The following is a 22,911-nucleotide window of genomic DNA, read 5'->3' on the forward strand; positions in this document are numbered from 1 at the left end:
CTCATCTGTGCATCTTTTAATCACCTCCAGGGATGGTGACTCCACCACTTCCCTGGGCAGCCTGTTCCAATGCCTGGCAACCCCTTCCTTGAATAATTTTTTCCTAATATCCAATCTAAACCTCCCCTGGTGCAACAGTACATTTTGAGCTGTTTGCCAGTGTTTGTGCCCTCACAGCAACAAGAAAGGCAAAAATTCAAAGTTTTCAAAAAGCCCAAGTTCTGAAACCTGCCCTGATAAGATAATGTTATATCTTACCAAGTGGGAAGAAAGAAAAATAGCTATTTTGATAAATTTTTGGCTCCAAATTTCACTCTCCTTGACAGACAGTCAGTATCACCAAGTGTTAGTCCTGGATGGCAAACACCGTCCAGGAAAATATGTTTTTTTTTTTTTTTATTTTTATCCTTGTGATTCTCGTTTGGATCTCAGTTTGGGAATCCGTAAAGCAGAAACAAAGTTTGTGTGAGGTTTTCACTGTTGCTTTACAATGGGCTGTCAGCCTTATCAGGTTTTTTCTGTCTTGCTTCCTTCTACTCTTGTTCACTTTCTCTACAGCAAGTAATAGACTTGTATGTCCTAGTTTTTGTGTATTTTTCTTGGAAAAAGTTGGCAAGATCTGCATAGAGTTTGAATATTAAATTGTGCAGTTGCCTGAGCATAACATCCCTCTGCATCCAAAATACTGAGGACTGAACCAAACAGGGAATAATAAAAGGGCACTAATTGAAAACTGGTATTTCGTGTGTCTTAACAGAGCAATGGCAAAATGACAAAAACTAGTTTTGTTTTCTTTTGTGGTAAACCTACAATGGTCTAGAAAAAAAAATAATCTATGTCACAATAATCCTTGTATTTGAAGTGAAAAGAATCACAGCGTTTCCTGTTATCCACACGTAGCAGTCTTGTTCTACAGGAAGCCAGGCTCTCCCAGCTGAATGCTGGGGGAGTTAGAAGGGGAACAACGCCAGAAAATGCTGGATTTTTCTCCTTTCATAAGTGTTCCCACTGTTGGACTTGCGGTGTGCAGCGAAATGGACCACCGCTTTCCACTGATGCATTTTTATATGCTCTGGTACAGTATTTTAAAATTCATCTAACAGGAAGCTGTGGAAGTAGTGATTAAAAATTATAGTTTAACTCCTTAGATAGTATCTATATAGCTTTAAAACATGCAGTTGTTTGTAATTAGGTAGACAAAAATTGTGTCAGCCATACCCCTCTGTATTGTTTGAGAATGTATTTACTCTGTCTCTCTGTTATATTATAACATTGCAGTGTTTACAAGCCAAAATTTCAGTTGATATACATATGCATTAGTTGATGTTTAAGTTGTAAAAAGCACACGAAGGAAATATGCTTAGTTGCTAATCATCTCTGTAATAAACTCTGTTCTGCTTTGTGCTCTAGAAGCGCTCTTTGGGACTGGCTTAGCAGACTCCGTATCTGTGTTGAGACATAAATTACATTTTATTTTCCAATAGTGTGCTACCGCTTAGTAACGTAGTGTTTGAAATCACTTTTCAATTCCGTTTTGACCCTGTGAAGATCTTTCAGTGTGATTTATGTTGCTGGAGCAGCATCAGACTGTTACACAGCTCTCTACCGGCTTTAAGGGGTTCGGTGCTCACTGCAGCCAGCTTTAAGCACCCCAGGCTCTTGATCCTAGGTGCTAGGTTGTCTTCGGGTCGTTTCTCATTTTACCTGTGTGGTTAAACTGACATTGTTCTGATGGACTGTAGAGAGTTAAATCTTAGCAAGCCTGAGCCTGAAAGCTCTTGAAGTACCAAAGCTGGGTAGACAAATTCTTGCTGGTTGATGTCTGCCTCCAGGATTACTGCATAAAATGGATTTGCAGCCCTGACTTTCACCTTCCCAGGCTTGTAATCCCTCACCTCATCCCTGAGGATGTCTTGGATCAAGGGAATAGGATTGACTGAGGTACCTAATATTTATCCTGGAACAATGCAGAAAGCTGTGAGAAGGGAGAGAGGAGTTGGCTACTAGAAAAGATTAAAAAATTCCTTAGCTTGCTTTTGCTCCGAGCATTGTTTTGCCGGTCTGTTAGCCTCTACAGAAACCTGTGTTACCTTATTATATCCTGCATCTCTCTGGCTCTACACCCACCTCAGCTGTCAGCCCTTTGCTTTAGGAGCACTTGGGCTTGACTTTGTATATTATTCTTAATACTTGCAAGCGCTTGTAGCCAGCACCCACTTGAGTTATCGTGTACTTTATCACTGAACCGTTCAGCTGCTACTTCTCAGTGTGGTCTGGGAGGATGCATTGGTACTTCAGACTCTACAATACAGAAGAGTTAACACAGGGAGATGCTTTAAAGTGACAAGTAATCTCTGCTGTGTTTTGCTAACCTTATCTCTTCTTTCTCTGAATTCGAGCGCAGTGAACAGAAAATGTCCTCAATATTGAATTCTTATGATGATATATGGGTCTCTTCAGCACATTCTCTCTCTCACTGCTGTTATTGTGGGAAAGCAGGGATTTTACTTTCCATATCAAGGCGCCATTCATAAGGCCACAGACTGTAAAAAGAGTTCTCAGAGTTAAACAGATCATGGTTTTATTTTAACTTTTACAGTTGCATGAAACTGAAAGAAGATTGTCATTATGAACTCCAATCAGTTTCAAAATTGTGTTTGAAATAGCCCTTGATATTCTTTGGAGCTGCTCCCAGTGCCACTGGTAGCTTATCAGCACCCTATCCAGTTAAGAGAAGTAGAGCCAGCATTTAAGAAAAAACAAACGGTGTTCTTTCTGTTGTTGCAATAAGCATTCCTAGAGGTGTCTCTGAAGGAAAAACTCACTTGTTGTGTCAAAAGTTTCTCATAGAGCAGCCTGTCAATTTCTCAAGCATTTAAAGTGTTTTAATCAAGTGCAGAAAATATCCTCAAAGTGACTGGTTTATAGATATGAAGTAGCAAGGTGCTCAGGAAACATAAGAATGAATAAATACAGTATTAATTATAGTTTAATGGCGCTAGTATATGCGTATCAAAAGTACTCAAAAGATTCACGGAAGGCAGAATACAAAATCACTGCTGTTTCTCAGGTCTACACATGATCTGAAGTGTGCCTTGATATTGTGGTTTTTAATATTGATACTTTTATGTGTGTATATATATATAAAGCACTTTCAAACTTGTTTATCTAAAAAAGAAGTTAGCTGAAGATAGATGACATTGCAGATGCACCTGGGTTTTCTGACAATCCTTTTTGAAGCAAACAGCTGAGTACAATTTAGAAAAATCTGTTCAGCTCAGCTCCTCCTTTTGTTCCCTTCTGGGCATTTGTAGCTGGAGAATTTGCACAAATTGTTTGAGGTTGGTCTCCACTCCTTTAGAGCAAACAGCAGCAAAGACAGGATAAGGAGCTACTCTGGCTCAAAATGATTTGGGAAATAGTGATATAAGAAATGAAAACATTGAGGAATGACTTTAAAAGTAGTGTGTATTTTATTAAACTATCCTAGAAAGGAAAAAATAAATAAGTTCATTTATGCAGTAAAATAGCTTACTATCTTTTTAAACAGAAACTTCTGACTGAACATTGATGGTAATATGGAGAAACCACTGCAAATACATTGCAGTCTCTGTTGAAATAGTCATTTTTGTTTCCCTTGGCTTTACAAAATGTAAACTACAGTGAGGAACCCAAGCGTAGTTAGTGTCGGCCTCTTTTGGGTGTTTTGATTTTTGCAGATTAGGATAAAAGTGCCTCCTATGTGCTTTTTCTAGTTTTGACTCATTTGGATAGTTTACCAGCATGACATAGGATGGATTAATTTTCTGGTTTATTGTGATAATTATGTGGAAGTTTTTAAGTTTGATTTCAAACAAGTTATTTTAAATAGCAAATAAGTACCCAAGCCTTATGTAGTGCTTGGAAAGCAGATGTAGTTTTTTGTAAAAATATTAATACAAAGAATTCATTGATTTTAAAATAAAAGAAGTTATAATGTGTTTATGATGAGGTTTTGTGTTTGCCTGCATTTACTAGAAGTCATAATAAATCTGTTGAAACACTGCAGAATGACTAGGAAAGAAGTTATAAAATTATATTGAGCAAATACTGACAAGAGCAAGTGATATTAACAGAGTTAGTATTTCAAAGACAAATCTGAATGCTTCTTTGCAGAATGATAGAGATTTCTAGGTTCAATTAAGATGTTATTGTCTTGTTTTTCTTGTCTGCTACAGAATTATCCTTCATTAAGTTAGTTTTTATGATGCCACCCAGGTCATCTTATTCAGTGTTCACTGTAAGCTTTCTTTTAAAACTATCTCTAAAGTGTTCAGTTGTATTTCTTGAGCAGGGAGACTATCAACTCCTTTCAACATTAGCTTCGGGACTTGAAGCTGAAATGAAACAATTTTTTTTCTTGACCTATAATTAGTATTTTGAAGTCTTTATTGAAACTTTGTTGTACCAAAAGTGTTCCATATTACTGATTTTGCATACGCTTTATCGAGTCATATCTCCTAGCTGAGAACTGTACATGCAGGAGTGTATTGAGCACTGTCCTGTACCTCCTTATGTGTCCCATATATGGATCATACGTATCTGCAGCACAGACTCCCATGTCTAGACTATGGTTTTTTGATACCTGGTGCTGCTTTGGAGATGCTGATGGGAAGGTATTGTCTTGCTTATCTAATATGTGGCAGGGCTACATTTCCTCTAATGGAAAGGAGCTGCCTGTTTATATTGGCCTGAAACAGAACAAAATCAATTGCATTTAAATCTAAACTGAATCTCTGAATGGGAATAATGCAGGCTGAGCTTATTTGTGGAAGCACAGCATTTTATGCTTACTTCAGTGCTCAGTGATGCAGAGTCAGGACCTTGACAGCAGTGGCCATAGAGTGAGATTCGGAATTTGTCATCAGTTTCTCGGAAGAGCTAAATGCTTCTTTTCCTCCAAGACAGTTCTCCAATAGAGAAGAAATTAGACAGAGTGAACCTAGGCATATTCTAAACGTAATTAGATTTAATTACAAAAACCCTGCGAGTTCCTAGTGAGAAGCAGCATCTATGTAGCACACAGGCAAGTGCCAACTCTGGAAATACAGTCCATGAGAGGGAAGATCTGCTGGAGGGATCAACTCATTTGCATGCAATTCCCTCTGCCTAGAATGCAGAAACAGCCACCTGTAACATCAGCATCTGGTAATACATTTAATAGCAGTTTTTGTAGAAAAACCTGCTCAAATACCTCATTTACCATTTAGACATGAATGTACAATTGATTGTAGAAATCCAGTTTAGATAGCCTGATATAGCCCGTGTTATCAACTGCTTGAAAGGGGCGAAGACAAAATAATTAGGTATAAAAACGCCTGATTGATACCACTAATTTTATTTCCTGTTTGCTTCGTGAATGTTCTCCTTTTCCCAAGTCATTTTGAAATCTAAGAACATAGCCATTACATCCTAATTATCCAGTACTTGTGTCCACAGTGTGCTATTAAACACAAACCAAAAGTGTGTGTTCTTTATCAACAGGCACCACACTGTGAGTGTGTTATGGAAAGAGACCAGACAAATACCCATGTTTTATCTACCTGAATATAAACATAAAGAAAACTCTTGTGAGAGGCATGATACACTTTTAGAACATCCATTTCTGTTTATTTGTTGAGGCTGTTGCCTTTGTAACTGAGAAACAGGCTCTGCTCAAGAGAAATATTTAGGCATATGCAAAAACAAATAATGCTGTACATGTTCAACATGCTTTGTAGGTGATTTATCTCTGTAGGGCTGCTTCCCTCCAAAACCTTCATTTCTCTAAGTTAGTCTTAGTTCTGTCCAGGTCATAATTAATAGACTGAGTTATGTGAGGAGTAAGTTTCAACCTTCTAGCCAACAAGGTACAGAAATCTTGTTATCAGCTGAATAGAGCCAGAGAGCCAGCTGTTGCTTTGAAAATAATACTGAGTCATTGGATAGCAATGATTCGATAATGGAAATTTTTCCTTAAAGTTTCATGTTGTTATGCTGTGTGCTTTGTGAATGGATGTTGTTATGGAAAGCTACAACATTGTTCATTTCCCTTAAGAGTCTGGATGGAAGCTTTGAAGCCATTAATGAAGTCCAGAAAGCTCTGAAGAAAAAAAAAAAAAGTATTTGTAAGGGTGCTTTTTAGTAGGTTTACAGATGCTTTAAAAATAGATGGCCTCGACCCTACTGGATTGCAGCTGTAGGCTGGAATAGGTATGATGTTATCACAAATAACAAAATTTTGAGGCATCCCGAAGGAGGGTGTCACTGAATCCTAGCATTGTATTAGCAGATGGGGCAACTTGCCAAGGCACTCAGAGCAGTTCAAGAGCATTATGTGTTGGAAATGGTAATGATGCCTTCAAGGAGAAAAATGGACAAATATACAGAAGTCTGCAAAGCCAGAGCATAATAATTGAATCGATGACTTGACTATGATAAAGTACACAGTGGACAAAAAGGAAGGGGATTGTTTAGCTCTCATTTTTTTATTGTCAGTTGAAAATGAGTCTGGAATGGATCTTTTGGTGAAGAAGTCAGTAATGCCTCCGGTGAGAAACGTAGTTTGCCTTCCCTCAGAAGCAGAAGTCCATCATTCTGTTGCGATGTCAGTAAAGAGAGGAGGGTGCTCTAAATCTCTGTGCTTAAATCATAGGTCTTTGATCTGGGGGTGGTGGCTGATGACAAATGGTTGTGCTTGAAAGCTCTTGCTCATTAAGGAAGAAAACTTTAGGTTTGGAGTTTAGGAAAGCTAGAATGGGCAGAAGTGTGATGTGGGGAAACAGGTCAGGTCACTGTCTGTCCAGAGGCAGGGAAAGGCCTGCAGGGAAGGGTAAGAGATAAGACAGACCAGCTACTTTTTCAGTAGGCTGGTGCTGTTCCCACTGACATACACCAGCACAGTTCTGACAGACCATAAAAAGGGCAGGATTGTTTCCATCATCTCCAAAAAAGCTTGCTGCTTTGACCTGTAAAAAAAAATATCAACTGTGTGAATATTCATTTGTACTATAGCACCTCTACTTTTGAATTCAAGGAAGCTGTTCTAGACGTGTGTGTGAGGAGCTATCTTAGCGTGTGCATTTTATACTGCCCCCAAAATAAGATTTGGAATACTCCTACAGGAAGAAGAAGAAGAAGGGCAGAAGGGTGCATAAGCATTAACACAGGCTTCTGAAATAGAGAGACTATTTAGTCTTCAACAGAAAGCTGTTATGCCTTGGGGTGAAACCCGGCAACCATTTAACAGTATGCAGAAAAACTTGCAGGAGTCTGAAGATGCTGTAGCCAAGTGAGATCACAGGGAGTGTTGGGTGGGCAAAATGTGATTGCTGCTTGGGCTTTCGCCAGGTGTTCTGGTTAATGTTTCTTTATCTGTCTCCCGGCAGCTTGACAAGTAAAATAGGAAGTGATTCTGCCTTATGGAAAAAAAAAAAAAAAAGTAATTCCCATATCACTCATGTAAACTGTAAAAGCATAATCTATATAGAAAGAGACTATTTTAAAATACCAGTTCCCAGTCTTCGTTATTTTTGTGAGCTGTGGCATTGTGAATTGATGAAACAGATCAGGGAGCTATATTCCTTCTATTGCTTTTAGTGAGCTTGAATTTTATATGGCAAATAGAAGAAAAAAATTAGTATTAAGCACCGTGGTTACATGAAAAAGAGTCTTGCCTGCAAACTTGTACAAGTCAAGATGTTATTTTAATCTTACTGACTATTTTGGCTGCTCGGTCCATTTCCAAGTTCTTCCGGAATGCCTGGCATTCCTAAATATGATCGTAAAAATGACTGAACGTTGTATTATTCAGATGTTCTGACTTTCTGTGACTAGTACCACTGACCCTCGTTCTGGTTCTTATCAATGACTATTTGCCTGTATAATTCAGTTTTAGATAGAAGTTCTCCTTGCTGTTGGTGCTTCAGTCTTTGACACATTTTTTTTATTTTCATATGTAGATGTCACACCAAATAGAAAAATGGCTATCATGACTAGCTAATACATTTATTTTTTAACTCACCACAGAGCCTGCTGCTTATTCTTCATTTTTTCATCCCATTCATCATCTGCCAGCTTTTCAGAAATTACATTCTAGGACTGCCTTGTTTTCCTCTTTGTTGACCACTTTGCGTTTTTTGCACTGATATTACTTTCCCATTTCTATTAGATACCATTTTACGTTGTTTCTGTACCATTTATGAGCAGACAGCCCTGTAATTCTCTTATACCTTTTATCTGGTTAGAACCTAACTTTTTGTACTTACAGTTATCTGATTGAATTTGTCTCTTTTCAGGAAAAGTGGAAAAACTGAGGCTGGGAAGGGAACAACAGGGCTTTATATCCTTCTTTTTGACAAAGTAGAATCAGAAGTTTGCTGAACACACAGAAATCTTCATATTTCATGTTGCGTTCCTTGCTTCCACAGAAAGGAACTACGTTTTCATCTGTATTTTTATGGAGCAGCAGCTAGTGAATAGTTAAATTAATCAAAATTGTCTATTCCGCATGATTATCTTGGGTTTATATTCCATTAAGTGACTGTTTTTTCTATTTTAGGGTGATATTTAGAATGTGGCTGTCTGTGAAACTTAGTGTTCTGTTCTGTACATTTTTACTCTCCTCTTCTACTCTTTGTTTTCTACCTGGTTTTCCCTCTTGTATAGTGTTCTTTCCAAAATCTGGACTCAATCCTGGTACCAGTGAAAAAGTTAAGAATTCTTTTCAGTTTGAAATGTTTGACCTGGAATTCTTTGAGAAGAAATTCAAGAGCAAAAAAAAATTGAGTTCATGTGACATGCCATATAGCTAATAAGTCCTCAGGGGCTGAAATTTAACTGCGTAAGTAAATAAGAATTTCAGATAAAGTGCTCTTTGCTAAAGTGCTGATGCTATTGGAGAGCTGTAATTTGTGAAGTACTCTGCTGCTCCAGAAGTGAACTGCTGCTCAGAACTCTACTAGGAGATGCTGGTGAGGCCAAAATTTGGCAAGATTTGAAATGAAATGGAATTTTGAGTTATGCGAATAAGAAATGCTGAGCTATATGGCTTAATGCTGATGTTGATTTTGAAAGACCTACTGAATCTTGTTCTAACTTTTTTTAAGCTACTCCTGTGTGAGGAGTTTGGGAGAACACCATTCTCCTATTTTTCTGGGTTTTGGGCCGTCTTCTGAGGACTCTAGCATTCCACAAGATTGTATCCACAACACTAGATTTAGATGAAGCAGAGCTCCAATTCCACCTGGAAATTACTGTGCTCCTGTAATTTAGTTAATATGAACTGTCAAAAGACGCTGTTTACATATTTTTAAGTGTAGCTCAGAAGCTGAAGAAAACCCTGGTGACACACATTAACTAATCGTTTTATGTCAGCCTTTCCTGTCAAGGCAAAGTGTGCATTCCTGATAGAAAACAATACAAAAGTCAAGTGTGACACTTTTACAACAGTACCCATAGTGATACTTGTTAAAGCACAAATGCTAACACCTGAAAATGTTGCTGTTGGATTCTTTCCCAACCTGCATTCAGATAACTTGCAAAGCAACTGAGTGCCTCATTAAGTCTTCCAAAATAATTCTTAAAACAACCCATAATATTTTTTTACAGCAAGGTAATAATGTTGAAGAGAATGCAACTCACAGGAAAAAGAATTTCATGCAAAGGCATTGTGTGAGTCTCACATGCCTCTCTGTTTATGCAAAAGTGACTTGCCAGTGCACTTTAGGCTATTCAAATAAAAATTGCTGCTCCTTTGGATTAGCTAGAGTTTTCATTCGAATGAACGAATACTGAGTGGTTTTGAAAGTCAGGCAATCTATTTAGGGTACCCACTTGAACATTTAGGACCCTGTTTCTCATCCTGTAAGCTTAAAAATGCTAGATGTGGTCCCTTAGCAGCTGTAGCTTTGCTTTAATCGGTTTGTGTTGTATTACAGAAATGAACCTGCAGTGTTTGTGATGATAGCTCAACATTGTAGGTAGGGACCTGGACCTATTGAAGCTTATGTCAAAACTCTCTTTGGCTTCAGTGGTGCAGAACTGGACTGCAAACGAATAAACCAGCCAGCTCGATATGTTGTAGAGAAATAATTATTGCAGTCTCTCTCAAACTTTCTCATTAACGCTATTGCATGTGCACTGTGCAAGCAAATGCTTGGAGCTAGTTTCTGATAGCTATTCGTTAGACAAGTGAATTAATAATTGTGGCTGCTGGTTCGTGCAGAGGGTTTTCTGTTGGTTTTTTGTTAGTTCTTTGAAGATTTCAAACAGTATAAACAATTTAAAGGCTTCACTCCACTAGATGGGGAAAAAGATGCTTACAGTGTAGTACTTGCTTACACTCTGCAGTTATTGATATGATGTAATATTTTTATGCTTGGGTAAGTATAGATTTTAAATAAAAGAATTTAATTAACACTGAATAAATGTTCCTCATAAGGAGAAAATTCTGTAGTTCTATTTCATTAATGCTTTGTGCTTCTAGCAGTTAACTAATTTAATTTTACTCCTGGTGTTCAGGGTCTGTGCTTTTCTTTCCTTTTGTGTTTCAGTCTGGCTGTCTTCTAAACAGGCTTTTTGTTTTGTAGTTGCAAAGAGAAGATGAACCAGAGAAATAAAACAAAGGGAAAAGTGCAAAGCATTTTTTTTCTTCACTTGGACTTTGTGCAATACACAGTGGACATGTATCTATGTGCGTAAAATGTATGTAATGTGAAAAATGGGGTATTTGGAATGATCTCTGAGATTTAAAGACTAGAAAGCCTATTTTACAATAAGTCAGCTAAAGAAAAATGTATTATTTTAAATAATGAAAGGTAGCTAGGATCAGTCACATTATAAAAGTAATCCTTGCACATGCAAACAACCATGCTCATTTAATTTGGCTTACTAAGGAATATAGAGGTTTGGGGGATCAGAATCTCTTTTGGGATGAGTCTTTTTTGAGTTTGTCTATGAAGTCCAACAGCATGTCCTATAAAATGCTTAAACTCAGGATAGAAAATCAGTGAAATGTGGCAAATGTTCAAAGTGAATAAAAAATATTGTTTAAATTGTCTGTCAAGCAGTAAGGGTTTCAGTGTGAGAAGTCCAGGAGAAAGGTTATTTTTAAAGTCTGACACAAACACTTTTTTCCATTTTCTTTTATTCACTAACTCAGTTCAATTGAATTAAAGATTTTAATGCAGAAATGTTAAGTTCCTGGTTTCAGACTTTGCTAGTTCTCGGTGTTTATCTTATAAATCTGTCAAAATTTTGAGTTACTTCAGGTTATTTAATTCAGACCTTATGGTCATGTTATGATCCTCAACTCTGAATCTTGCACATTTCTAACAATGTTGTTGATTATCATCTGTCTACATTTCTACTAACTTATGCTATTTTTCATTCATTGAATTTTGTGAAGTGCTATTTTTTTCTTTTTTTATACTGCAGATAATTACGTTTTAATGGCATCTTTCTTTTAGTGGCTTTGCTCTAAGGAATGAGTTTTAAACAGTACTTTGGAAGTCTTAGAGCAGACCAATGTGCTATAATAATTATACTTCAATAATCCAGAGTGATACCTCAAGGGAGCTATGGCTCCAGCGTATAATTTCTTCATATATACTTGCCCTCGATGGTGAAATTGGATTTAAAAAATAGGAAAAAGAATGAAAAGAAAGAAGCTGGAAAATTGATTCTCCTTGAAGGTCATTAATGTTTTCTAAAAAGAAGATTAGAAATGAACATGAAAATCTCATTGTTAAAGAAATCGTGCTAGCTTTGTTTTGAATAAGATTTTTATCAGTGCAAGAAAAGGTCTCATAATAAGAAAACCTAATTGTTATTTTCATCTGAAACTAGAAAGTATTCAATAGCTGAAAAACAGCCAAAGAAAAGGAGAGGACAAAGAGAAGTATGAAAAGAATAATATGGATTGCATGGAACTATGAGCTGAAGGACAGATTCATACTACATTGTAATGGAAAGAAAAGAGGGTGGGAAGGAGAAGACAAAGCAAGTCAACCAAAACCGCAAGATAATGTTTAATTCAGAAGTAGTTTTTTGTTCAGGATTTGACTAAAGTATGTTTCAAGTGAATGAAAGAAGTTGGTATATAAAAGGAAGCCTAGAGAGCAAACTGAGGAGGGAAAGTGAAATTTGGGCTGCACCTAAACCCCTCAAAAAAAAGAGCAGAGTGGAAAAATTCCAGTTTGGTGGTTTTACAAAAAAAAAAAAAAAAAGATTGTTCACTTCAAAAATGTGTGCAACATATATATATATATTTTCAGAGTCGCAGAGCCATTGAGGTTGGAAGTGACCTCTTGATGTCATCTAATCGAACCCTCTGCTAGAGCAGTCAGCTAGACCAGATTGCCTGGGACAGTTTCCAGTTGGGTTTTAAATACCTCTGAGGATGGAGACTCCACAACCTCCCTGGGCAACCTATGCCAGTGTTCTACCATCCTCACAGTAAAAAGTATTTTCTTGTGTTCAGAAGGAATTTCATGCTCTTTAATTTGTCCTCATTGCCTCTTGTCCTGCTAGTGGGCGCTACTGGGAAGAGTCTGACTCTCTCTTCACTCCTTCCCTTCAGATATTTATACAAAATTATATGATCCGCCTGGACTTTTCTCTTGTCCAGGGGGAACAGTCCTAGCTCTCAGCCTGTCCTCACAGGAAAGATGCTCCAATCCCTTAGTCATCTTTGTGGCCCTTTGTAAGTCCTTACCTCACCTCAAAGTCCATATCTTGTACTGAGGAGCCTAGACCTGGGCCCAGCACTCCAGATGTGACCTTACCAGTGCAAAGCTGAGGTGAAGGATCACCACCCTCAACTTGTTAGCAACACTTTTCATGCTGCAGATATATGTCTGTTTTAAGTGTAACATAACCTGGTCCTCCTTCACCAAGGCTAAGTCTTCTCATTCCAGTCTTGTCCACTGCTCTCAGGGGCCTGGGATTCCTGCAGACTGGTCACACCAGTCTGAGGCAAAGAGGACATGAGTACCCCAGTCTTTCCATGTTCTTTGTCGGCAGTGCCCCTGTCAATGTACAAGCTAATGTGCTACCTACTGCTTATGTTTCATTAAGAGTCTGGAAAGAGCCACCTCCTGGCTCACCTAGTTCTCATTCTCTGCTAAAATAGTTTGCTGTTCTTGGTGATGGCTGTCATTGCAGCTGATCATTTAATCAGAGTAGGGACTCCAAGAAGCCATCTCCATTTCCACAGTGTAGGGTTGGCTATACCTGTTAGATGTTGCTCTAGGTCTCTTCAGTCAGGGTTAGGTTGGGAGTCATGAATATGCAGGACTTTTTGCTGGTGCTGTTATACAGATAGTAACGAAATACATAGAATTTTAATTACCTGTAGTAGTCTCTAAATAATCTCATCCCAGCCCACTGACACATGCAGTTCCTAAATATCCCATACATGTGTGCTTATATGTGGAACTGCAGTTAATGTGTTTTGCTGGCAACAGTGTTTTAACATCTGTTTTATTTTCTAATGGGTCTCATTTCAGCTAGTTAGCCAGAGTTCTGCCAAAGCCCGCGTGTGAGCTGTACTTTGCAGTGATAAATGAGTACAACTTGTCTCAAAATTCATTTGTTTTTTTGCTTGGATCCCTTTTCAGAATATGATGGGTGGCCTACTTCTGGGGGGATGAAAAATTAATTTCCTGTTCCTCTGTGACACTACAGGTCTTGCAAAGTGTTGCACAGTCTTTTGGAGTAGACAGCATTATTAGGATGGATATTAATTATTTTCAGACTGCTGATACATCACCTCCGCATGATCTATATTTGTCTCTTGAATGTTCCTCATCTCTTGCTAATTATAGGTGGTCTTGAGGGAACCAGCTTCCCAAGTAACACAAAGAATGGTTTTGAAGTGTGTTCAAGTGAGAGTTGATTCACGTCACCTACTTGCACATTCACAACCCCCAGATTTTTTCACAGTTCTGGGGTGGGCATACACTAATGCTGTTACCCACCCTCCCATTTGGGAGCAAGCTCTCAAATCCTCTTGCCCTGAGCATGTAAATTCCTTTCTTCTCTGTTTCCAGGCTTGTTGACCAAACTGGTTATTTTATTGCTGATTTAAGAAATGTCACTTTTTTGTGTCTTTTTGCTGCCTGTTAATATCTTCCTCTGTTCTATACGTTACATTTTTAAAAAAAAAAACAGATTTAAGCTCTTCAGCAGATATTGCGATTACTGTTACATCAGTTATCTGAAACTGACGGAAAATACGATATGCAGGTTTTTTCCTGGTTGTCTATTTTGCTTATCTAAAAAAGTCTCTCTCCATCTTTTTGTCTTTCCTTTCTCTTCCCCCCACCTGCTGGCCCCCGAAAATTGGAAACATGAGAGGAGCCTTGTCTGAGCATCGGATTAAGAGCCAGGAAATCCTGACTCTTTCCATGACTCATTGTGTGTGTCCTTGGGCAATCTGTTACTATTACAGACAAAAGCTGTGCATAGCACTTGGCTGAAAAATTAAAAGCACAATGCATGATCCAAGGAGATTATTTTCAAATTTAAATCAAAGCAAGGCAAAAGTGGACAGGAGAGGCTGCAGAAGGTGCATGCTGGAGGAGCAGTTTGTTTGTGAACTGCATAAATTGTCTGTGAAGGGAGATACCTGTTGCTTACAGTGATTTCTTTCTTGTTGAGGCCTTTGGTTCCATCACAGTGTAAATACCTGCTGTGGTAGATGATGGACACGCAGCCCTCAGTTTCAGGGCTGTTAGGTTCTTATTTAAAATGAAGTAGATAAATAAGAGTGATGGAAGAAGACAGGGTGCACAGTTGCATAGATGAACCTGCTCTCAACTTCATAAATCCAGCCCTCTAACGGTTTTCTTGGTAGATGGCTTTTGTGGTTTTGATTAGATGAATGTAAATGGCTGAGCTTTTTCTGTTTATTTACTTTCTTTTTTTTACATTTCACATTTTGAAGGATGTAGACTCTTCCACAGTTTAGAATTAATAATGGAGATCTTTGGAGAGAGGAAAGGTCTAGATTTTCTAGGCAGCATCACTTGGAGGCCAAGGAAGACAAATGAGATCATTTACCTGTATTTTCCGTGATGAATCGGACATGAACTTCCACATATAACAGAGGATGATGTTGTAGAGAAAGCTGCCTTCTATATTGCTTATTTGAGTTCTTTGGAGAATGCTGAATGACATGGAAAGCTGTTGACAGGATACGCTACTTCCAGGGTGTATTTCCAGACATTTTGATACCATGTCCATTCGGTGTTTATTCACATGGCATTGCCTATAGCTTTATTTATAGTATTTTAATGGCCTGTACATTAACTCCAATTGCTGTGGTATCGAGGGCAGGGGCTTTATATTCAGCAGTAATCTATTTGATCTGATTTAAGGTGGATCTTCCACCTCCCCTGGCCTCTTGTTCTTGTCACCTTGTCTCTTCCCTCTGTTCCTTCTATGTTATCCAGTTACTGTGCAGCTGTGCAACCAGCTGAGCCAACACAGCGGGGGAAGGGGAGTTTGCAAGAGTATTTACTTATTGCTTAAACTGCCACCAAATAAATGCATACTTCTCTGGGGAAATACATTTGTGAAGGCTACTAGGGTCTTTGTGTAATCTGTGACATTTCTTTTGGCAAGGAAAAAAATAGGCTGTGCTTGGGATGAGGGGTTTGATTTTGAATTATTAAATGCCTATACATCTTTTTCCGTATTTTCGATAGTGGTGGTTTATTGAGAGGAAAGACATCAGGGTTCCGAGACTCAGAATCTTCTGGTGATGCTAGTGTATATGTAACATGTCATTGTCCTACTTCTGCAGTGGAGGTTACTGTCCTGGTGCCAGAGGGAGTGGGGTCCATCTGAGCTCTGCTCGCAGACCCTTAACTTGCATTTCCCGCTGTTGCTGATCTATTGACAGGCTGGAATGGGAATCTGTCAAAAAGACTCTTTCAGAAAGGGTTTAGCTCTGGTTTTTGTGCTGTCAGATGTTTTCCTAGCTTTTGTGATCAGTTTTTACCCCATATACGTGCAGTAATTGGTGTGGTTTGTAGGTAGGACCACATGAAACTCTTGTGTCTCATTAAATTTATTCCCTTGCTATTGCAGATAACATGTCAAGCATCATCAATTAGTCAAGCTCCATCTTGAAATCTCTTTGGTTCCTCCTGCAACCCTTCCTTTTGGAGGTCAAATTTGTTTTCTTACAGTGGCTTCAGAAATGATCATTAACTGATGTATTAATCAAAATTTTCCAGTTCTTTCCCAGTAGAGAGCAAGTATTTAGAGTTATCTGATGCCTGTCAGGGGCAGGGATCCATAAGCTGTTTGTGAGTCTAGGTTTGAGCCCCATAAGAACTTCACCACGTGAATAATTGCCTCCCCCTGGACAACTGAATTAAATGAAGCTGCTCAGAGCTGTTCAAATGTATGTGCAGAATCAATGGTACAGGGCCAAGTTCAGCTTCTGAATAACCATGTTCTTGTTGATTAAGTCATTAGAATCCAAAGGACGTGTGAATTTGTCTTAGGTCAAAATCATTTTCTTCAGTATTGTTTTCAGAGAGATAATTCGCTGTCATCTGTCATTTTAAAATCTTCCGTACTGTCTTGCTAACTTAATAGACTAATTCTTTCAGGGATGACTACGGAAAAGAAATACTTAAAAAAGATGTACCTTAAATTTCCTGAGGTCAAAGATAATTGTATTAAACTTTCTAAAAATGCAAAAATCATTTCATACCAGCAAAATAAACATCTAGCATACATAAATTACATTACTGCATTCTTCAGCCAGTTGTTCCACAGACCGCAGAAAAGCTTTTTCATAGCGAAAGGCTATAAGGGACTTCAATATAGTCTAGACAACCATTTTAGTTTCTTGTTATATTCTCAGTCTGACTTTTTACTTTTCAAAGTCAATAGTGCTGGGAGGTCCCCCAGCTGAGGACTGTGCTGCACACGGAGAGTCTTGCTTGTATCTCCGCAGTTAAATTGTATTTGTTTTGTGCGTTATGTCCTACTCTTATAAGAAACCATCATGGAGTATGGCAATAACCAAAGTAATAATAAACACCATGCATCTTGCAACACCTTTCCTCCATAAACCTTTGCTTTTAAAAATTGTTGCTTTTTTTGTTTTTGCTATTTACTGTTACTATTGTATGGTATTAATAGTAGATCTTCGTGCAAACATGTTTAACTTGCACAATCTGCTTTCAGAAAAGACACTTGAAAGCTTTTATCTTCAATTATCTTATTGTTGAGGGAAAGATATTCTAAAAATGGTGAAAATTGTATTTTCTTATGAAGTTTCAAGGTCAGTTACTCTTCTTTGTACTAAGAAAACATCTGTTTTCATGAGTTTGAGCCCTGAAGTGGATGGATTCAGCTTTTCTTCTGGGTGCAGCTGGTAGAAGAATGTGCTCAATCCCTAGAAATAAAAATCAGTTTGACCTAGTAATGGCTGTAGGGATCTTAGAGACCAGAAATCCACACTGTAAAAATAACTGATACAATTTAGGAGCTCAAATCTCACTGCTAGTGGCCTTAAACTCCTACATCCTTTTGAGGCTTTGAAAATGTTTTATTGCCCAACCACCATTAAGCAGTGAAACTGTTGTTTATTGAATGCCTGGCCTTTTAACAGGCATCATGAGACTGTACAAGAACAGGATGACCTGGGACCAAAGGACAACCCTGCTCAGACTGTGTCCCCCGGGGAATGAATCACAGCAGGCAAAGACATTTTCCTAAATATCCCTTAGTTGTTGTGATTTTCTTTTGGGTGTCTCACTCTGTTTCACAGGATACGAGTGGATGCCACATTTAAATTATTTTTCCCTTCATCTTCTCGGTTAGTGCTTTTATTACAGCCATATCATCTTCCAAACACCTGTTCCTATTTTAACTCAATCCTAATCTCTTGCCAAAAGCTGAACTCGGGTAGGAATGCAGTAGTCCCAATAAGGTGTTAAAAATAAAATAGTAGTTAATACTTAAATACCCATTTATATACACAAACAAACTAATCCTCATACCTCATGCAGGGAGGTATTTATTCTCATTCCCATTTTAACTGCCAGGAAGCAGAGAGAGAATTTAAGCAGCTAATTTTTCAAACTTGCTTTTTTCCATAAAGTTTTCAAAAGATAACCCAATGAAGACACCTGTTCAAACTATCTAGTTTCACAGTGTTACTTAATGGTGTCAAATTCTCCTTTAATCTCCTCTACTTTGTTCTTTTGAGTCGACTGTTTGGACCATATTAATTGCACGTAAATGTGAGCACATAATCAAATACGTCTTATTAAAAGATATCTTTTCCTGTTGTTCTCTAATGCATCCATTCTGTGTCGTGTTCCCTCTGCCCCCTCCCCACATCTTCTTGGTATTTCACATGATACTTCAGGTAGATTTTGGGTTTGGTATATTCAGAAGCGGATGTGCACACGGGAGATGGCAGTGTCTTACACTGTGGCAACATTGCGTGTGTGACAAGATATCCCCCTAGTTTCAACATGACATCGTGATGTGCTGTGCTTGGGTAGCGTTTGCTAAGGGAGACTCTTGCAAACCCAGTTTATATCTTTGTACTGGTTTCTGTGGCATCACTGACTCCAAACATTGCGGGAAATGACAATAATAGACCATTTCTTGGCTTTCAGGTTTTGGCAGATTTTCTTTTTGGATGTAAGTGAAATGCAGTTTGAAGATGAAAGCAAAAATAAACTGAAACTTCTCCCACTGGGCCATCAGCAGGTTAAGTATTAACCAGAAATGTTTGGCTTGTTGTTGTTGCCACGATAGTTTTTAACACAGCTTTTCCTGACAGGTCAGTTTGAAGACAGAGCAGGTGACCTTTGGTGTTGCTCTGTAGTTTTTCATGTCAGTTTTACCTGTCTACTGGGTTTTCTGTAGCATCTTGGTGTAAGAGATGAGAAGGTTGTCTTGCAAGTTGCCTCACACAGACTCTTATCAGGTAGCTAAATTTGGACAAAGAGAGAATGATTGATTTTCATAAATTTAAAATTTGAAAATACATTGACCTACAACATTAATATCTGATGGCTCTGGTGTCTTGCCAGTGCTGAATCCTGCAGATAACTGTATTGCGCTTACACTGAGAGTTGTAGAGAGCATGAGGGAAACCCAAATGTTTTTTCAGTTGGTACCTGTATGATAGCCTTGATAAAGCACCGAACCAATTACCTATCTGTTTTATTTAGTGGTTTATTTAGTGGTTAAAAATAGGAGATAGAAGATTTGAGTTATTGTGTTAAATAGTTCAATATTAGGGAATAATAGAAAAAAAAAATGTTAGTTTATGCTAAAGGCATCATTTGAGCTGGAAAAATAAACTGATAGTAGAAGACTGTATTATTAATGTTTCTGGTTTGGATGATGCAGCACTTGAAAGTCACCTTCATGTTGCTGAGTTTACTGCAATACTTCATGGCTAAAGGGACAGGAGGAGCAGAAGGAAGGAGACATTTGCCAGTTTAGAATCCAGCTAAAGACCTAAATCCAGAGCTTCTCTTTAACATTTGTTAGTGTTTCCCTCTCAAGTCGTAATAGGATTGGAATACAGTAACAGGGTATTTTGCTGAAATAGGACATTTGATAAATTATGTTGCAGAGAATACCACCAAAGAGCATCTAATTGAGAGCAACAGCCATGCAAATTACCAGAACATCACACATCTGGGTAAGCCAGAATCTCATCAGAGAAAGAAGTGCATAGTGTGCTGACTGATCTCTGGTCTCACACATGACATGCACCATACCTTATCAGGTCACTTTTGAGAGAGGTGATTAGATGATACTGTTGAAGAGAGATTATGTTGCCACTTAGTTGGCCCTGTTTATTCCCTCTGGTATTAGATACAACTCACTTGCTTCGTGGTCAACAAAATAAATCTGTATGTCTCTCTATCTAGACCTTTCTTTTGAAGGACATCAGACTATGCATAGTACCTTGATCAGAGTTTTTTTTGTTGTTTTCCTCATTGTTGAACTACCGTAAGAGGTACAGTTGCCAGACACTACAGTGGAATCAGTGTGTCACTCCTTTCCCTTTCTAGGGAAGATACAGCCGTGTGTGCGTATTGGTGATGTTGGTTGGCTGAAACAGATTGCCAAGAGTGCAAAGAAATGTCATAGTAAGAGAACTCCAAAAACACAGCAGAGCCTTAGACTGGCATGACTTTGAGGAAATCGACCCAGAGCAAATTCTGGTGTTGAAATGTGAAATGGAGTGCAGGTCTTCGGAAGGGGAGCAAACACGACATTCTCTATTTTAGCCTTGTTCAACACCTTCCAGTGAGGCTAGAAAGTTTTTAGGAGCTGCATTGTATGTTCCAGTTTGGTGTGCCAAGGATTAATTTCTTCACGTGTCTCTAGCTTTAGGATGTAGGTAGCATGCTGCAGGTTGACACAGCAGCTTGCAGTGCCTTGTTTGTTTTAGGTTAACATGTGTCTCCCAACTGCCCATACATGTATGTGCTTAAATAAATGTCTTTTCTACAGCAGCTTAAAGCCACTCTCAATGAAGAAAAATATGTGCTACACAAATTGCCTGATTAGCGTGAAGTTTGGCATGGGAATTACTACAATAAAAATCAAACATCATCTGGTATTGACTAAGAAAATCCTAAATTCAGTGTGTTTTGTAGCCAGGTTTGCTTTGGATCAGTAATTAATTAGGTAAATAATACTGCTTTTTCTGTTTCTGCCTTAATGATGGCTACCACAAGAAGTGAACATCTGCAGTAGAAATAAAAGTGGTATAGGCTAATGAGGAAGGCTAGGCAAGAGACAAAATAAAGCCATGAAGTTTTGGGGCTTCTTGTATCTAGAGGTAAAGAAACAAAAGATTAATAGCATTCTCAACTTAACTTGAAAAACAAGAACCCAGGAAACCTTTTACTTTTTTTCACACATGCTTGATCATAAGAATAAGAATAAGAATAAGAATAAGAATAAGAATAAGAATAAGAATAAACTGGTTGTCTTCCTATGAAATAAAAACACAACAGAGGTTTATTTTCTACTGTTTTTGCAGCTGCATGTAGTTTTTCCTCTAAAGCTTGGGCAAGCTTCAGCATGCAACTGTTAGGTTAGCAGAGAGATAGCTTTGCAGTGCACGTGCACAACCTGGGACTTCAGAGGAATTTCTTGCTTTTTCTCATTTATCTCTGTCATATTTCAAATCCAGCTTCATTCTTATAAGAAATTAATAATTTCAGGAAGGATTAGTTGAAAGAATGCATGCTGATTTATAGATGGATTTATTTCTTAAATCCTGAAGGAGCATTACCAGATTGAAAAATCATATTCAGTTACAATTAATTCCACTAGTAATTGAAACCAGTCTCTGCTTGGTTGTTTTGGTTATATTTTATAAGTTCCCCAACCTGGATGGAAGAAGAAAGTGATCTATCAGAGTGATATTCCTCTAATAAGTTTCTTCCTGCAATGAAGCCTGGAAAGCCCACAGATCTACAGCATCTTTCACATTGTGCAGTTGAGGACTTGCCTTTGCCCAGCCTTTTCCTTGAAGTTCTGGGGAATTTGGCTACTGAAATCAAATTCCCCCCAGCTTTTGTTGCCACCTGTGTTCCTCTGCTTCTGTAGTAGTATAGCACTGACCAAAAATATGTTTCCTGTAAGACCTTAGAGCTGCTTGAAACAACTTCTGTTTGAGATGGGAAGTTCCTTGCAGATACATACGCGACAGAATGAACTTGACCTCCTGTGGAATGAGGTAAGGGTCCTTCACAAAATGTCCTTTCCTCCACATCCAAATCTGAGCCCCATAGGAGTCAGTGGACTGTCAGATTGCAAAGATGCTGTTCCACATACCCATATTCTTCAACCCAATTTTCAGGGTTTTAGCTGGTCAGGATTAGATAGTTCCACAACTTGTGTTTCTGTTGACTTCATTATTGCTGTCACCATATAGTCCTGTGCAGTGCATGTTTGGCTGTGAGAGTATTCTGGATATATTTGATTTTATGTCTCCATTGGAATTCAAGCATGATAGTGATAGTCATGAAGGCTTCTAAACCGACCCTAGATTTAGCTTCTTATTTGATTAAATATTTGAAACTAGGCTTGTTCAACTGTACGTGTTCAATCAATCTGTGTGGTATTGTAGTATTGTTTTAGTGACCTTTTCAATGGACTTGTGTTCTCTAGTGCTGTTTTTGTTTTCCATAGTGAAGTATTTAAGTCTTACAAGCCTAGTGGTGTGAAGTTCTGCTGCTATGGGCAGAGGTTGGTGGTTCTTTGGTTTGCTTTGTCCAAATATGCAAGGGAGGGGTAATTGTATAAACCACTTTTTCATGTTCTTGTACGTACTCAAAACCAGACTTCTCACTGCATGCCACTTAAAGCATTTTGGGAAACTTTTCCTGTCTGAGAGAACCTGAAACAATTATTTTTGACGTGTTCTGATGAGTGGCTGCCATTGATTGACTGTGGAGGGGATATTAGAGCAGCTAAGACTACTTACATTGCCTCTGTGGCATAGGGAAAACAGGCACACGGTGATGAAACGTTCAGCTATCATCCTGAGAGCCTGCAGTGTGGCAAAAAGAGAATTAAACATCAATGTAACTGAGGGCAGCTTTGTGGATGGAGTACCACCAGGGCATTTGCAGGGTACTAGGAGATCTTCTTAAGGCAAGTAAATCCTACACTGTCAAGGTAGGGACACCTCTGCCTCCTCTTATTCTTCTAGTAGTGAATATGCTGACTTCCTCTCCAGTTTCCTCTAAAAATTCCTTTACGCTTCCCAGGAGCAGCCTCAGAGATGTAGGGGTAATATGCAACAACCTGGTAACATTGTCTGGAAAAGGCAGCTGCTTTTTTATGGGTCTGTGGATTCAGTGGGGGCGAGTGTAA

At 38.4% G+C, this 22,911-nt stretch overlaps 1 protein-coding gene across 3 annotated transcripts in view; it reads left to right on the forward strand.

The window, feature by feature from the left end:
* Positions 1-22,911, forward strand: part of UBE3D (ubiquitin protein ligase E3D) — an 84,599-nt gene that overhangs the window by 51,497 nt on the left and 10,191 nt on the right. The window contains exon 10 of one of the 3 annotated variants that reach the window (XR_011738460.1): positions 18,672-21,769. The exons of the other annotated variants lie outside the window; for them this stretch is intronic. The gene's annotated coding sequence lies outside the window, so the exon portion shown is untranslated. The remainder of the gene's footprint in view (positions 1-18,671; positions 21,770-22,911) is intronic. 3 annotated transcript variants of the gene reach the window in all.

The sequence above is a fragment of the Patagioenas fasciata genome, chromosome 3 (genome assembly GCF_037038585.1).
Source record: "Patagioenas fasciata isolate bPatFas1 chromosome 3, bPatFas1.hap1, whole genome shotgun sequence".
Lineage (NCBI taxonomy): Eukaryota > Metazoa > Chordata > Aves > Columbiformes > Columbidae > Patagioenas > Patagioenas fasciata.